The 17,980-nt window shown below is 36.8% G+C and overlaps 1 long non-coding RNA gene across 1 annotated transcript; it reads right to left on the bottom strand.

Moving 5' to 3' along the window:
* Positions 1-1,127: 1,127 nt before the first annotated feature.
* On the bottom strand, positions 1,128-8,171 carry LOC149183272 (uncharacterized). The gene is made up of 4 exons (XR_016257679.1): positions 7,954-8,171; positions 7,764-7,865; positions 7,533-7,679; positions 1,128-1,263 (listed from the first exon to the last, which is right to left on the bottom strand). It is a non-coding gene; the product is annotated as an uncharacterized LOC149183272 (long non-coding RNA).
* Between the last annotated feature and the right edge of the window lie 9,809 nt (positions 8,172-17,980).

The raw sequence follows: 17,980 nt of genomic DNA, 5'->3' as shown, positions 1-17,980 counted from the left end.
AACCAACAGTTGCCCTTTATAGCAACTCTAGAATTACCAGATCCAAACCGGCTGACTAATGATCCAATTGCTTATGCCTCTTGGTGGCCAGCGATTCCGCATAAACTTCCATCGGACATTCTATAATGACGGACAACGACCGTCACCATTTCATATCAACAAAAGTGATTTATGGTTACGGACCTTGAAGGGTCGTCACTATTGATGCGTATATATGGTGGTGTTCGTTGACCATCACCATTTCATATTTTGGTGGGTCAAAAAATGTCACCAAAGCTCATTGGTGATGGTCAAAGAGCCTCCGTCACCAAAAATTGATCATCGCCATTCCATATGGATGTTAGGGCACGATGGAATCAAACCACCAACCTCCTGCTTGTAAAGCAGGTGCTCTTCCATTGAGCTAGCACCCTTTAAATAATTAGACTTTTAAAAATTAGTCCTTGAAATTTCATAGATTGTAAATTCTACAACTTTCAATAAATTAAAAGCTCAGCAATATTTTAATAAACAAGCAAAACAACGTCAAAGTTGCAAGTCCTGACCTAATAGTGATGGAAGTTATGGAAAGTGGATGGAAGGAAAAATAGTTATGTATAAGAGAATCAATATGTTCAATTGAATACTCAATTAGAAGTGAAGCTATGAAGACATATATAATCTATAAATGACCTATAACTAACAAATGCACCAAATATTGCAAAGGAAATGGCATAAGTGGATAGCATATAGAGGAAGAACATTGGTGAAGACAGATGCAATATGTTATAGGTTGAGTGAAAGAAAAATCTCACTGTCGTTGTTGTTTGGTGTTTAGATATCTGAATGATATATAAACTTCTGTGCAAATGTAACACGGATCTCCGGAAACCATGAATGACATATGATAAAAAAATTATATATATATATATATATATATATATCCCCTTTACATAAACCAACATGTAAATTGGAATTTCACAAGTTTGCACTCAAACCATGACTACAACTAACAAATAAAAGAAATTGACTTTGACATAAAGCAATAGCTTCACCTTCATTCTTGAGTTGCTTCTATTTATTTGAATTTGACTCGTGACATTATTTATCTGACAAGGAATCAAAATCATCACTAGTATTAAATTAATCCAACACAGACTTTGGATATGCCACTGACATCTGCATTTTTGTTGCCATGCCTAAAAACCATGGAGTTTCCTATCGATAGTAGAATAAGATGCGTTCCTGATGCTCAAGAACACATTCCTTATTAACCATTGTTACCTAACAGAAAATGAAGAGACAACACAATATCAGCGTACACAAAATCCCCTACTGAAATATAATCATAACTTAGCAAAGAAGTCTAAAAGATATTCTTAATTAATAAATTTTGTATTTTGGAAATACTGTTTCTTTCGATATAAAAAGGACTATGTTGTAGAACACTTTTGTCTATTTATCAAGAAAATTATATCATATCACATGTCACACAGTAGCAATCTACAGTACCTAAAGTAAAAAGACAAATTTGCTCAAGAAAATAGATTTAGAAAAGAGCTTTGAAAACTATAAGTTTGTCATCAAAGCTTTAATTAATTAACAACAAAATAGTTGGAGTTTGAAAATCAAAATCATTCATAGAAAACAAATAGGACAATGTCCAAAGTCATTATTCATACAAATAAAGCTAGAGTCACTATTGCCATTACAGATAACTGAAATTTGGGCAGTGGTCTAACAATTAGAGCTTATTTCTCGGGAAGACTCATCAATACCATCATTCTTTTTCCACAGTCTGTTGTGTCTCTAGATCCGGATCAGATAGCTTGTCATTCTTAAGTTCTACCTTTCAAGTACTAATTTTGGTTTGTTTTGTTTTGTTTTGTTTTGTCAAGAGAATTAGGTGTTTTATTGCAAAGATTCGTGTAATAAGGTTTTCCTATGTAAGAAGATGGTTCAATAAGATGAGGAACTAGATAGTGTAACTAAGGAGATCATTTCAGACTAAAGAAAATTTAAGTGAGAATTCATACCACTCCATGTTGGAAGAAAATAAGAGAATGTGTGACACATGTGGATGTATGGGAATATTGACACCTCTAGTCATGTTAAATCGGGGCTCTCTTATTTAAGGCAAGAGGCCTACTTTCTTCCACCAACCAAAATAAATTGCATAGGAAGCACAGTTATCATTGTTTTGGGTGGAGGAAAAATATTGTTGCCTACCTCTATTTTACTAGCCTATTTTGAAAAGAACAACAAAAGACATCTAAAATATGTATAGTGCAGTCATTGATCTAGTTTGAAACATAGTGCATAGAGGAAACCACTTTCAGAAGTTTTTAAGACTCTTGCTAGACACAGAGAGGCTTGTAGTTCAAAATGTCCACCAACGATACCCCAAGAAATTAAAGAAGATGAAGCTTTGAATAGAAATTTGGTGCTAACACATTGGTCAAGGTGATGGTAATTTAAGAAAGGGCCATTTGAAAGGAATATATACATTTCATCTAGGAATTCTTGAAGCAAAGGCACCTAAGGATCAGATCTTGGTGTGGATAGTAAAAAATAAATACAACTTTTTTTTATCATGGCCCTTTCCAGCGAGCCAGAGCCACCTTATGGGGATGCACCCACCCTACTCCATTGGGTTTTGACCTCGTGACATAGCTCATGTGTCTAACTAGACTTTGCCAATCCATATACACCCTCAAGGAACTAATGGTTTGTGTTCAAATGGTTAGAATCTTTTAGGCAGTGGTCTTTGATAGGTAAACCAGTGATAATATGGAATAAAGGTCTTGGTAGAACCCTCTGCTAGGCACCAATCTAATTATGTGTAATTGTGATACAATTTTTTTGTTTCCCCTACTAAAAATGAACATGCTACAACATGCAATGAGTAGAAAATGATAAAGAGGAAGATTACCCATTGACAAGCTTGCAATTGCTGGGAGTTAAAATGTTGACATACTTTGTAGCCATGATGAACTAAAGGAAACACATCACAAATACCTTTCCAATGGGTAAGAATGCAAATGTTAGCATTTTAAAGATGGATTCCAAGTCGTTCCAAAATTTTTAGAATCATTGCTGGAAGAAATACTTACAATATAAAAATAAAATTTATTTGATTTCATATCATCTTTGCTCGTAACTCCTTAATTCATGTTAATCTCCTTCAATCCAATCCAAACACTCCTTGTCTAATTTCCACTAAACGCTGAGACAGATCCACAAAATGGTCTCATCTTCCAGTAGTCGCGACTACAAACAATCATCAACCACGCCAAAATGAAAATAATATATATTTTCTCAACAACAGACTAGAGCGGAGCCTGTAATCACCAAACTTATATATAAGGATATTCATTTATTTAAGAGAAGAAATAGTAAGCAAAAAGTAGTGTAACTCATGTAGGACACAATCCAGTCCAAGTTACTATAGTTGAAAAGCTATCAAACTCATGCAACAACTATATATTGAAATATGTGCTAGAATTACAAGGGATATACATATCTTGAAAATTCAGTGCTTCATAACCACAATTTCATCAATAAATTTTCATGCAAACTATTGATGCACAAAAATATATCCAAATGAAATTTTCTCCAAAAACCTTTCAATGTTAATAAATTTTACTATGCTTCAGCTATCTGCCGAATATCTGAAATGAATGAATAACATAACACTCTATTTGATACAAATAGAAGCATAATTATGAATATTCTATAGGCAAAAAATCTAATATGCTCTAGATTCTGATGTAGTCTCTAAACAATTTTTATACATTTTGAGAAGATACTGTCAAACACAATGACTAGAAAACTTGGCTAGGGGCCCAACAATGTCTACTCATAATGCAACTAAGAGTTAAACTGCAAATGAAACCTGTCACGCAATGTAGCATTATTTTACAAATTTGTTCATTATGGGCTACTTAAGAAGGCAAAATCACAAGAGTGCTTGTGTGAAGAGAAGCCATCTATTTGTAGATTTTGCATAATGCATGGAACTATTAAACAATGATATATAAGTACACACATAATGGCTACAATTTTTATTCACTTTCTACAATTTTTATTTTCCTCTTCAATTACATAGATTATCAATTCCATAAGTTTAGAGACTTAGCATATGTAGATCATAACTTTGCCTCTTCAAAGGGACAAGAAAAGATTTCTCACCAAATGTTAGAATAGGCATACAAAAAGATAAGTAATAATCCATGTGTGAAAATCAGACATAGTAGAAATAAACTAAAAACAAAGTACACAAAAAAACAACAAAGTTTGTCAAGAAAGAAAAAAAAATTAAAAATAGTCAAAACAAGAGCACATATAGACATGCATCCACAACTTGATACAATTTTCCGACAAACTAAACCCCTTACCTAGAGAGGTACCTCCTGAGAGTTGGTTCATACTAAATCTTGATGGGGCAGTTAGGGTCCAAGCGGGAAGATCTGGGAATAATGAGGTATTAATGCATCACAATGATAGTATCATTTTTGCTTTCTCCATTGGTATATCAAACAAACACTGAATTTGAGGCTCCAATTCAGGGACTAACATAAGTACTGAATAAGGAAATGATACACTCAATATTGAAAGAGACTTTACCCTCGAGTAGTTGGGTTTTAGATAAATGGGGTATCAGAGATTGGAGTATGCAAGATCTCTCAAAGGAAATTAGGTGTCTTGTGCAAAGATTATTTTAATAAGGTTTTCCTATGTAACAACATGGTACAATAAAATGAGGAACCAGATTTGTAACTACTGAGATCATTTGGGACTGAAGCAAATTTAAGTGAGAATTCATACCACTCCATGTTGAAAGAAAATAAGGGAATGTATGACACATGTGGATGTATGGGAGTACTGGCACCAGTAGTCATGTTAAATATACAATTCCTTCAAACTTGTTAGCTCACCAAGCCATGGTGGCATCACATCCATGATAGAGCTGCCAGGAAGAGAATGTATCATGTGAAGTGGCCTAAGGTTATAAGAGGTGGAGAAAACAACAAGATAATGTAGGGGATTGACAATGAATGGAGTTGAGCAAAGAGGATTGGCATAATGAAGCTAAGGTTTTTAAGAACATTGAGTTTAAATGGAAAATTCTACTGAAGCTCATAAAGGATAATGATGCAAAATTCACAGATGGAAAAATCATAGACCTGGAGGACAACATAACAAATGACAACCTGAATATTAATAATAGACTGAACCATTTCAATCTTGACCAAGGTATTGGCAATTAAACTATCTAAGAGAGTCAAGGGGGTGTACCAAAAATCAGAGCCGGACTCTTCAGTAATGATGGATGAGAGCCAAGGTTTCAGGCCATCGTATTCGCAACCAAAATATGAAGAGGTTTCTTCATTTTTAAATTTAATTACAAGATTATTGTTCTTTGAAATTTGATGAGTTTTGCCTCATAAGTTTTATAAATTATAGTAGAACCTAACTTCATACTAGGTGTTTTGCTTTTTCAAAATGGAACTGGATCCTTTGTCTCCTTTTCATTTTTATTTTGGTTATTGGGTGCAATTTGACACTATGGTTTTCTGCGAATTATTAAGTGTTATAGTTAATTTTTAGGATTATCTATGAGTCTAGTCTAATGGACCATGTTTGGCACTGCCCAAAATAATTCCACAAAATTACTAAAAAGGAGGGGAGTGAAAGGAAAAAACTTGACTCTCTACGTGCCCTAAAGACTAGGCAGCCCACACCATCCAAAAGCTCACCATTGTTGGAGACTCCAACAACACAATTCAACACGTCCAGGTGCACTCTTCTCCCTCAAAGGCCAATTTGAATTCAGTCTTCCAGCGAATTCATGCAGCTCTTCCGTCATTTCCTCGATTCTCATTTTTTCATGTCCTTTAGATAAACAATAATCAAGTTGATTTCCAAGCCAATTTGGCTCTACAAGCAAAAGAAGGTGATTTAATTGTCAATGGATGTCGCTCCACTCTCTCGAACCCTTCATGGCTCTCTCCTCATTCTTTGCCTCTTCCCGTGGCTCACACATGGATACCCTTCATAACCCTTGCTCCATGTGCTTCTGTTATCTCCTATAAAGTGTGATTACCTTGTCCCATCATAGTCTCCCCCAGTACCTTTCTCATGCATTCCCTTGGCTCTCGTTGGATTTTCTCAATAATGGAGGATCCCATAGTTTGAATGTGCCATCATTTTAGAATGAGGACCCCCTAGTTTAGATGTGCTGTCATTTTAGAATGAGAGCTTCTAACCTAATGGGGAAGACAATTATGGCACCCTTCAAAAGTTAGCATCTTGTTGTTTCCCTACGACATCCTCTATTTTGGCTCTTGCCCCCTCCATGAAATAAAAGCTTCTCCCTTATCATTGATCTCCCTACATTTTTTGAAGGCCTCCTCTCTGCCACCTCAGGTCTCATGGCTCGCCAAGCTAAGATAGTCTAAGTCATCCCAACAACATTAGGCTAGTGACTTCAAAGACCTCAAGTCCTCCCATTGCCTTCTTCAAATTTGGATTTCAAGCTTGGAGTCCCACATCGGGACACTGTTAGACATTCCCATTCAACACCTACATCTTATCCACCATGTTCATGACAAATTTTAGGCTCTCTGCTCTCAACTCGAAGGCCTCTAGGTTGTGTGACTAGCAGAAATTCAAAAACATTCTCCTCTAGCTCACTCCAAAACAGCTTCTTCAGCCTCTGCAACTTCTTCCTCCCTGACTTAAAACACTCCCGCTAAAAGGGAATTCCAAGATGACAATACAACTCAACGGTTTTCTCCAATCTCAGGTCCTAAATGAAGTGCATTGTAATTTGTAATCTATGCATATACTACAAGGATTATACTGTAAATCTTTTTTTGATATCTTGTACTAGCATAGAAGAGTGGAAAATTAACAGGGGGGTCCCAATTTTACTGCAACATATGTTAAGGCTGACCTAGTCAATCTAATGTGGGTCCATAAGCCCCCATGGGGAGGGCATACTATTTCTTGAGATGTTTATAAATACACACTTAAGTGTCATTTGTAAATAATCAGTGTGGGCTGTTTTTCTCTCTAAAAGTGTATCCTGCAGGCACCATATACTATTGCACCCTCTCGCTATCTTGGTGTGACATTTGTGATCAATTATCTCTATATAGCACTCCTATGGTATTTTACTCTAGTGCATCTATGGTTCACAACTAGTGCACTTGCTCACTCTTTATCAAGTGTTGTTTTCTCCTTTCTTATTGTAGGTTTTAGGGTTTGTTAGTGGTTCCTCTCAATCCTTTCTTTCTCTTGTGATGTCACAATTTTCATGGTCAAAATATGTCTTCCACCTTCCCCACATTTTTTCCATTGCAATGATTCCAACTGAAGTTGTGCAAACTGTTGAACCCCAACCATCTATAAGCATTTAATTTTCAATTGGGTTAACATAAAACAGAATGCAATTATAAAGTATCATACAACCAACACATTTTGCACATACTATAATAATAATAAACATACATGTCAAACTATTTATATGCTAGCATGGAGTAAATTACCTCAATAGTTGGGGGAACAAAGGGCCGCTTGCCTTTGAGCACAATTACAAGAAATTCCAGCTTCTTTTCTTCATCCCATTCACTATAGGTACCCATGTCTAAATACTCTGTAATGACATCTAAAGTTTCTTAATGTTTGCCAGATTCCTGATCCACCAAAATTTGATAAATCTGACAGTCGATTGTTCAAATTATAAAGTTGAACATTTGAACCATACTTATGATAAATACCTGGCGCAGATCAAGTTTCATCAATATCATTCCGAATGTTGAAACCTGCCGAATAAGGTCAGCTAGGCATCCATCAGCTAGGATATCCGACCCACATGATTGCTGCAGAAAACGAACTAAATTAATGATGCACATTTCACCCCGGCAGGAAAAGCAGATGCTCACTCCAAACAGAGAACTTTAGAAATACCATTTATTCATAGCAAAGCATCAGAGGTTCTAAAAGTTGTGCTGAATTTTCATAATACTGATTAGGGTCATAATCACAGGGAATGCCCTCCAAGATCTCTTCAATCCGCCTACGTGTAGTGATAAGCTATAAGCACAAGTGTATAAACAGACGCACATTAGATATGAAACATTTGAAAGGAGAACAAGGTACGATTCAAATTTTAACGTTAATCCTAACTACGATAAATTCAATTAAAAACATTAGCTGATCTAAACAAACATAAAACACATCCAAACTTAGATGCCCCAAGATATTTGACAAAATGAACATATTCTTTGCAAACAAGAAACATAATCAATGGAGTAACAAACCTTTTCCCTTACATCTCCAAGGACAATTCTATAAGGAGAAAAATCTGGGCGCTATGTAACGTTTGGATTAAGAATTTTATCAAAGATGGATTTACCCACATTAAATTCTGATGTTTTCTTTCAAGTACTGGAAAAACCAAAACGTTTGTACTACTGGAAGAAGGAGTTCCATTCCCTGATCCAGTTGAAGATACATTTGTAGAAACATTAATTGTTCTGACATTTACATCCAGCTTTCCATCTTCATACTTCTCTGAATTTCTTGAAAGGGAACTCTTCAGCAGTGTCACTGAGCTCTCAGCATTGTGACCAGACTAAATGGCAACAAAAGATCATTCTCTTAAGTTACAAATTGCAATATTCAGTATTTGAAAATTCTGCATTTGCATCTTCATGCATGAAAAAAGTCTTCAACTTTTTGAGAAAACGTTATGGAAAACAAAATACTATATTTGTTTTTATTATTAATATCTGAAAAATTAATGATGAATTATTTTGAATTCTGTCTAATTTACCTCAAAGGAATCACTGTGATCTGTCACTTGGAACTGTAAGATGGGTATCTGGGATTCTCTATCATTACATTCTATACAAGAAAGTAGAGGAAAAGAATGAACATGAGGCATGTCACATGACATTTGCACATAAAAATTGTGTTGAACAAGGTATCAGTGACAACTCTCTAATAGATGGCTATTTACCTGAAATAAGTTTTCGGGCCAACATTACAAGCAATAGCAAAAAATTTCCAAGCAAATTCACTGTAAAGAAAATAAATGATCCATATTGCACAAAAACAGAGAATATAGCAGATTCCAGAATAAACCCAAAGATAATGGAAAATAAGGAAATATTCATCTTGTCTACAAAAATTATATACAAATAGTAAATACACAATGATGGGGAGAAACACACTACTTACATGGGCTTCACGCCATCTGCCCCAGAAAGATAAATGGGGGCACTCTGCCACCCAACAAGGAAGACATAATGCCTTCTGGAATACCCATCAATATCAAACATATGATAGTCAAATGGTCTGACCTTTCATAATTTTAAAAAGGGATATTTCCAGCAAATTCCTTGTTTTATTTTCAATTTAATTTGCAGAATGTTTTCGAGAAAAAATATTGAAGGAATTTGTCAGAAATAGTATTGAATATTGAAAAAGGGATATTACAGTGCTGTCAGAGCCACTTTCCTACCAGCCAGAGGTGATTGATTAGCAGTGGAAGATTTATCTTCTGTTCCCGGAATGTGAAATTTCAACAGGATTGAAACACTAGCTCCCAAATTATTGTGTATTTCCAGAGGCTGAGTTCATTATCTATCTGGGCCAAATTTGTTGTATTTGCACAAGCCAAGTTCGAGGGTTCAGAAGGGCCAAATTTGTGAGGGCCGCATCCATTAATTGTTGAGGCCAAGTTTGCCATTCACTGGAGCCGAATTCATGATACTCGCAGTGGCAAAATTCGTGGGTTTTTGGAGGCCGAATAGCTGTGGAAGTTCACGGGTTTTTGGAGGCCAAGCTACTGTGCAAATTCATGGGCTTTTGGAGGCCGAATCGCTGTACAAATTCGTGAGTTTTAAGGGGCTGAATCTATTTGCAAATTCGTGGGTTTTTGGAGGCTGAATCACTGTACGAATACGTGGGTCTTTGGAGGCCCAATCGCTGTACAAATACGTAGGTCTTTGGAGGCTGAATCACTGTCCAAATTATTAGGTTTTTGGACGCTGAATCACTGGGCAAATTCATGGGACTTTGGAGTCTGAATCGTTGTACAAATTCATGGGTTTTAGAGGCCGAATCATTGTGAAAATTCATGGGTTTTTGAAGGTCGAACCTTTGTAGAAAATTGAGGTTGAATCGTTATAAGAAATTGAGGGTTGTGGAGGGCCAAACGACTATGCGCATTGGAGCGAATTTGTTGTGCGTGTTATTGGCCAGGTGAGGTGATTGACCACGCTTCATTATGTGTTGCTGGAGACAATGATTCCTATGAAAGGGTTACTGAGTTTGGTTATGATGTTGTCATTGCTGTGTCAAAGATATTTGATATTCGAAATGCATCAATGAAGGGCACGCCTGAGGATTCACTGAGGAGCTTTCAGTACCTGTCTGTAGATTCAGGATAGAAGCGGTGATAAGTAATTTGTCCAATTTTATGATTTTTGGGGGAATTAAAAAGGTTTGTTCTAGCTTGGTATATCTATTTGGCCAATTCCGTTGTCATTTGTTCTTGCTGTTTGAGATTAAGCCCATACAAGAGGAATATATTTAAAATTAATCATAGGCTGGCCTACATGGAGAAAGAAAATTCATAGGTTTCGTGCATCTACATCGAGGATGAGCAGTTAAAAGACGAAGGAAAGCAGCCAAAGAGAGTGCATGATTGACCAAACATTGTCTCAATGGGCCCTATTTTAAATTGTTGCTTTCCATTCATCATTTCTTGGGCATGTAATACATAGTCAACTCAAACAGCATACAACAAAACCCCAAGCTTTTATCCTGATTAGCTGTTTGGTTTCTCTATTTTACATAAATACATATCGAGCTCTCATTTATTGCAATTTGGTTCTATCGAATTTAAAATAGAAGTTATTGTATGGTTAAATATCGTTGAAATCACTGCCTGTCCATGCAGAATCGAAAAAAATGTTCTCTGTACTTTCCAGGCAACTGCCAATCTATTGAGTTTAATGTATTTGTACCTGTCTTGCTCAGAATGCTTGCATATGTCCATCTTTGACTTGGCCTTCCAAATCAGATTACTGCGAGATAAAGTTTGAAGAGGAGACAGAATGGAATAGTGGCTTGTTGTAAAGGGAAATATCTATTTCTTTTTCATTTGTCATTCAGATTACGAGCTGCTGAGGAAATGTGATCTCATGATCTGTTTTTCAATGCTTGAGTCTACAATCCTATAGAGATCACTTTGCTAGTTCCACTTAATTTCATGGGAGGTGTATCAGAAACAGAAATGGCCGTGCATCTCTTAGGGAATTTAAACTTAGCAAAATATAACATGTGTGCCTCTCAGGGATACTTCATGCTTTGCCCAAATCATGGGGTGTATGGGGCCTTAAACATCTTTCTATCTTTTCAAAAACCCTTTCATCAAAAGTCAGTTGGAGACTTCTCTCCACAGAGAGCCTGTGGACATCGGTAGTTTTCATGAAATACATTTCCCCCTCTCACTAGATGAATGGATCAGAAAACCGAATAAAATGGTGCCAAACTCTTCAATTATCTGGAATGTTGTTATAGCTTCATTTAATATTATTGGAGGTGGCCTCACTTGGAAGGTGGGCAATGGGCAAAAAGTTAATATCAGTTTGGAACCATGGGTTGGCTGCCAAGCTAATTTTAGACTTCCTTTTAGATCTTGTGGCTTTCCTGAATGAGCACAACAAAGTTTTCCACAATCACGTTGTGGATGAGGATTGGACTACTTTCTGGTGGCAAGGTTGGCAGAATGTGGCTCATTTGGGCCTTTAAGGAGAGCATGCTGATATGTGGTAGGATTATATTATCTCTCTCAGAAGGTCAAATGTCAGAAAAAGAGATAGGGTGGACTCTTTGTGTTGGGTTCACTCTCCTTCTGGGGTATATACCCCAAAATTAGGATACAGTCACCAGATAGTAGAAGTCAAGACTTTTTCTATGGTGTTTATTAAAAAAAAAGTGACAACTTGGGACAACTTACAAAAAAATATAAAAAGAAAGTCTCAACTTGTGTATTTTATGTAAAAATGTTGAAGAGTCTATCTCACACTCGTTTCTTTTTTGCCCTTTCTCACTGAATATTTGAGTTAAAGCCAGGAAAATATTGAATTGCAACTTGCAATGGAGAGGAAACAATAGCTTGATTGAGGCTTGGAAGTCACGGTGGGATTCGTCAGAAAACGAGACTCTCAGAAACATCCCTCCCCTCATTTGTTGGGGGGTCTAGCTTGCTAGGAGCAAAGCCACTTTTAGGGACTCCTCATCAGCACCCAATCTTATTGAGCTAAAGTGGGTGCAATTTATGCTCTCCTTCCATCAAAAGACTTTATTCACGTGCCTCACAATATCATTGTTGAAGAGATCAATCGACACATTCCTTGGTCTTATTTTGACGGTGCTTCAAAGTGAGGACAATAGTTGTGGTGGTGGCCTCGTTCTTTTCATAAATGAACATCATTTCATGAAGTCAAAAATTGGTCTAGGCAGAGGATCTAATAATTTTTCTGAACTTCTATCTTTAAAGATTCTACTATGCTAGGCTCTATAATATGATTGTTTCTCTCTTCCAGTCTTCGGGGATTCTTTAAATGTTATTAATTGGTTTAATGAAGTTCAAAGATGTCACAACCACAAACCTTCCCATTCTAGAAGAAATTATCAGATTAAACAAGCTTTTAATAATATATCCTACTGCCATATCTACAGGGAAAGGAACCATGAAGCAAATTTCCTATCCAAGGAAGGTGCTAGAAAGGCTATGAAGCAAATTTCCTATCCAAGGAAGGTGCTAGAAAGGCTATGAGAGATTGGCAGGTCACAGAACATATGAATGGGACAGTCCAAATTTTCCAGCACCACTATTTTATAGATATGTGATGCTTTGTGTTTCTCCTCTGTGTCAAGCTACAAATTATATTTCTCTACCCTTTTTTTAACAGTTTGTAAGATATTTGATTTTTTTATGTAAATATTTCGGTTACAAAGGTCAGTTGTTGATTTTTATTTACTGCTAGATAGGACTTATTATGAACAGATCAGTATATATTAGTTCTGCTCCCACGTTGTGTGGACATATCAATTTTGATGTTTGATCTCAGGGTGGTTTTTATCACACACAAATTATTTGGAGGTTGTCCTACTCACGGCTTTGGCCATTGATAGATGGTTTTTTCGCTGAATGCACATAGTGCATGTATTGTAACTTTTTGTTGCGATTTTTTCTTCCGAAAAAAATTAAAAAGATTGTTTTCCTTGATCTGCAATTCAGGCACCATAAATCTTAATATAACTATTCTAATAAATTGAACTATACAACCCTAGCATCCACATAAACAAGGGTAACAACTCTTTTGCTAAGTCAATCCTGGCTTTTAACAAATTTCAAACCATGTCATTAATGAATTTCAAAACCTAGCAATAAAAAATTTAAATACTTCAAAGCCTTTCCATTACGCAAGCTAATTACTCAAAAAGGCCAAAACTGTTACACTAAACATATAATCAAAAAAATAGTACAGATATTCTACTAAACTAGCAATGGACCTAAAACGTCTAGATTCGCTATTCATAACCCCGATTAACATAAATAAGATGGAATTTTGATGCGAACGAATAACTTATGATATAAGCGATCGCCAAAGAAGAAACCCCGACAACCACAAAAGAGACCTTGACGCTCCTCACTCTGTGTTTTTCTGGGGCCAAGTCCAGCAAAATTATCCCCACCCCACATAAACCTCGATGAGAGCCCCTCGATAATATATTGCCCCTTTTACTCTTCCAGATAAGAAGACAACTGGTTTTATGTTCATGTGATAGGATCCTTCACGCTCCCAATGCCTGGTGACTCGACGATGACATCGTAGATGAAGCTGAAGACCACCAAGAAATAGGTGGCCAAGACGAGGGAGAAGACAATCATCATTGAGGGCAGCGAAAAGGAGGGCACCTTCAGGCGCATGCGGGGTACTCTGCGAGCACTATAAGGAAGCTTTAAGATGAGAAGCAAGGGATCCATTGAATATGGTGAAGATACATCTATGCTTGATGATGTTGACCTCTGGTGATGAACAGGAACCTCTGTTGACATTTTTCCAGTGACAACATTTTTCTCAGAGATGAAATTAATGACCGAATTGAGGATGAATATTTAAGCTTTTGTTTTCCCTTCGTCACTTGGGTTTTTGGTGTGACCCTAAGGTATTAGTTACCCAGCGTTTAGTTAGCCCAAAACAATGTTGCAAGAATAATGAATCCGCTACTATAACACACAAACAAAATTCATCACTCCAATAATGTAAAACTGAATTAAATTTTGATTAAAATTTATCGAGAAAGATGCATTTCAATAGCTTTTTATAAATGGGTTAAAATAATAGTCTGAAATAAATATTATCCCATAAAAATTGAAAAAGTACATCCTGGTCGAAGTATGAGATACTTTCAATTTACTTCAAAATTTTATTAGAACTTTGATCATACTATGATTTCTACTTAAAATGTTATTATGTACCTAAACTAGCATCTAAGGGTTTAGTTTCGATAGTGGTGGTTCAAGCTTACATACATGTTAGCTAACCCTAATAATATTATTTTGGAACAAGTTTATAAATTAATTCAATTGGTCTCATTTTTATGTTAATAATTCAATCACCTAAATATTGGTAGTGAGATTGAAAATGGGGTTGTTCTTTAATGTTCATGAAACATGAGCCTAATATGTATTGCATGTGGCTTTATTTTAACCTTATCCTTGATCGTTATTTGAAAAAATTATTTTCTCAAAAGAAAAACCTAGGTCTCCTTGTGGTGAACCCTATGAAAATCGATGGTAAGGCCATAGAGAGTCTTTTTTGTATAATCACTAATGATGGGGGACATACTTGTAAATAGAATTTTTTTTTTTTTTAACACAAGGTGAATCGGTAACTGCCAGGCCTAATCTATGGGAGACCCAGGATCAATCCTCGTAGCTGCCACTATAACACTAGGAGTACATCCAACTACCTGCAAGTCGGATAAACTAAGATCCTATGATTTTAGCAAGAGCGAGACTCTCGTGCCACCAAGGCGGGGGTGGGGAATCTGCTCCTCGAGCCGCCACAACAACAGGTTAGCGTACTCAATGAGATTTGAACTGCGGTCTCTTGAGCTTCATCCAAGTAAACTTACCGTTAAACCACACATCACTGTACTACTTGTAAATAGAATATTAATATACTTAGAGAGTTTAGAACTCATGGTTCTCCCATTGTAGATGAATTAAAACCCCAAAACATGTGTTCTAGTTTTGTCCCTTGGCCAAATCTACATGGGCTTTGGCAAAGTCTTTGGGTTGCTAGTGACCCTTGCTAATATTAGATGGAATGAAATCTTATTAGGAAAACATCTTCCTGAGGCCTCAAAGTTTCATTCTTCTTGGATTGTTGTTCATGTTGTAGTGTTTTTGTTTTTGTGAAAGAAATGCAACGAAATCTTATTTTATGATAAAGAGCCTTCATAAACTTTCGTGTGGTATGATAGCACACTAATTTGTATGAAACTATGCTTGCAGATTATAATGCAAGTGCAAAAGATTTAGATAAAAGGGGTTTCTTTTTAGCAACTACTAGAATTATAGGGTGTTGCCCCTTGCAACATGAGTAAGGAGCCCCTTGGCCCTTTTGCCACCTAGTCAAACTATTCTTAATGTGGTGATAATAGGTCGTGTCACATGGTTAGTGGACATATTTGTTATAGGAAGAGACACAAACACAACTAGCCTCATTCCTTAGTGAATAAAAACAAATTCTTGAGTATTGTGTTGAGCATATTTTTAGGCATTGAAGACTCATAAGACATGATCCTTTGGTTATTATTGGAGTCTAATTGATGGGGTAAGACACAAAATTGAGTTTCCATGTTAGTGTAAGACATACATCCAATAATTAGGTGCCAGGGTGTTCCAACACGTGCTAGGAAGTGTTAGGGAGTTTCAGGGAAACAAAAGGGAGAAGTAGGTCAAATTAATGCATGGAAATGAATGAATAACAGTTTGTGACAAGAAGTGTCACTGAGTTCCAAGTGTGCGAAGGAGGGAGTGACAAGGTATGCTAAGCGGTGCTAAGGCTTGCTAGAGGCCAAGGCAACATGCCAATATGTGCCAGGTGCCAAGGTGTGACAAAGCATGCTAGGGAGTGTTAGGGAAACATGAGGGATCACTAGTTTCAAATGCATGGAAAAGAATGAATTAGAGTGTGTAACAGGGAGTGTCATCGAGTTCAAGGTGTGCTAATGAGGGAGTGACAAGGAATGCTAGAGTGCCACGGTGGCATGCCAAGATGTGCCAAGTGCTAGGGTGTGTCAATGTGTGCCAAGGAGTGTTAGGGAGTGTCATGGAAACACAAGGGAGAACTAGTTCAAAATGCATGGATATTAATGAAAAAGAGTGTGTGATAGGGAGTGTCAGTGAGTTTCAGGTGTGCTAAGGAGGGAGTGACAAGGTTATATGATATGTAGTGCTATGGCATGCTAGAGTGCCAGGGCATATCAAGGAGTGGTAGTGTGTGCTAGGGAGTGCCAAATCATGCCAAGGAATGCAGGAGATTCTAACACATGCCACATAGTTCCAAGACATTCTAAGACGTGTCAAGTGATATGGCATGTCAAGATGTAAACTGTGTTGCTTAGTTGATTTACTGCCACAGTTGGATGTGAGCCTTGTCTTGGTAACTTGTTAAGTGGGATGAGTTGATATTGGACATGAGTAGCCTTAGATGAGTTACATGTAGTTCTTAGGTGAACAAGGCATGTGTTGAATTTCCACGACAAATGATAATTTGCGTTTGGTCTTAGAATCTTTGATGCAAACACGGTGAAGTACCACAACACATCTACTTTAATGCATGATGAAATATACACACATCAGGGAATCAACTAATTCACATGACAATTTTTAACTTTTTCAAACTCTTCTTCATTATATTACAAACTATAATACAACAGGCTAGAGCTCCCATACTAGGGATCATGACCCTTTACAATCACATTGATACAAGGATACAACTAGGGCTCGGTGTTAGTCCTTTAACAACCAATCTATCTTGAACAAGACAACACTTGACCTACTTGCTGATGGTGGCCTGATCCAGGTGGATATTGGTGGTCACCTGCCTATTCCACCTAGACCTCCAACCAGTTTCATCAGTTTCATTGTTTCTAGCAACATTTACTATTTTTAGTATTTTTTTGGGTCCTGAACTCCCTGAGCAATTTTGACCCCCTAAACAGAGTTTTTTTTATGTCTACAACAATCTCATCTTCATAGGCCGTAAATCCTTTCGTACTCGGAGAGATATTTCTAATGAGGTATCGTACGCACCAAACGAAGATAATATTACCAAATTATAATGACCCTAGGAAGTTGGCTACCCAACTAACCCCAACAGAGCCCACAAACTCTTGGTGTTCCATCTCTTGGGGTTAGGGTTTTGGTTGTTTAGGGCTTTCTCTTGTTGTTCAATAATAAAAAGGCCCTTGAGCCTCATTGTAACACAGTTTAGAGGCATGTATCCACCACATCTCTTCTCAGATATAAGATACCATCACCTGAGCTATTTTATTTCTATTCTATCTGTAAGCATATTTCAATTGTTTGATATTAATGAAGTGAAGCTTTATTTGTACTACATCTTTGTGTTTACGTTTTTATCTATATTTTGTCACATTCGTGCATAAGTCCAGATTAGTGGTATCATCGCAGTTTTCTCTTTCTCTATTTTTTCTCTTTGCATGTCCCCAATGAAGTCAGGGTATAAGGAGTTAGGGCTCGAACTGGTTGAACCTTTGCAAGACCAACCTCGCAAACCCCGACAAGCTCCCATGGTAGAAGAAAAGAAAGACGAGGGAGCAAGAGATCCTTTCAAAATATTGTTGGAGAAAGCCCTCAAGCGACATAGGAACGCGA

The sequence above is a fragment of the Pinus tabuliformis genome, chromosome 3_2 (genome assembly GCF_031772625.1).
Source record: "Pinus tabuliformis cultivar Carrire ecotype Pingquan chromosome 3_2, CPIR1, whole genome shotgun sequence".
NCBI classification, from domain to species: domain Eukaryota; kingdom Viridiplantae; phylum Streptophyta; class Pinopsida; order Pinales; family Pinaceae; genus Pinus; species Pinus tabuliformis.
Note: the sequence above shows the minus strand (reverse complement) of the source record. Positions and strands in the feature narration are given on the sequence as shown.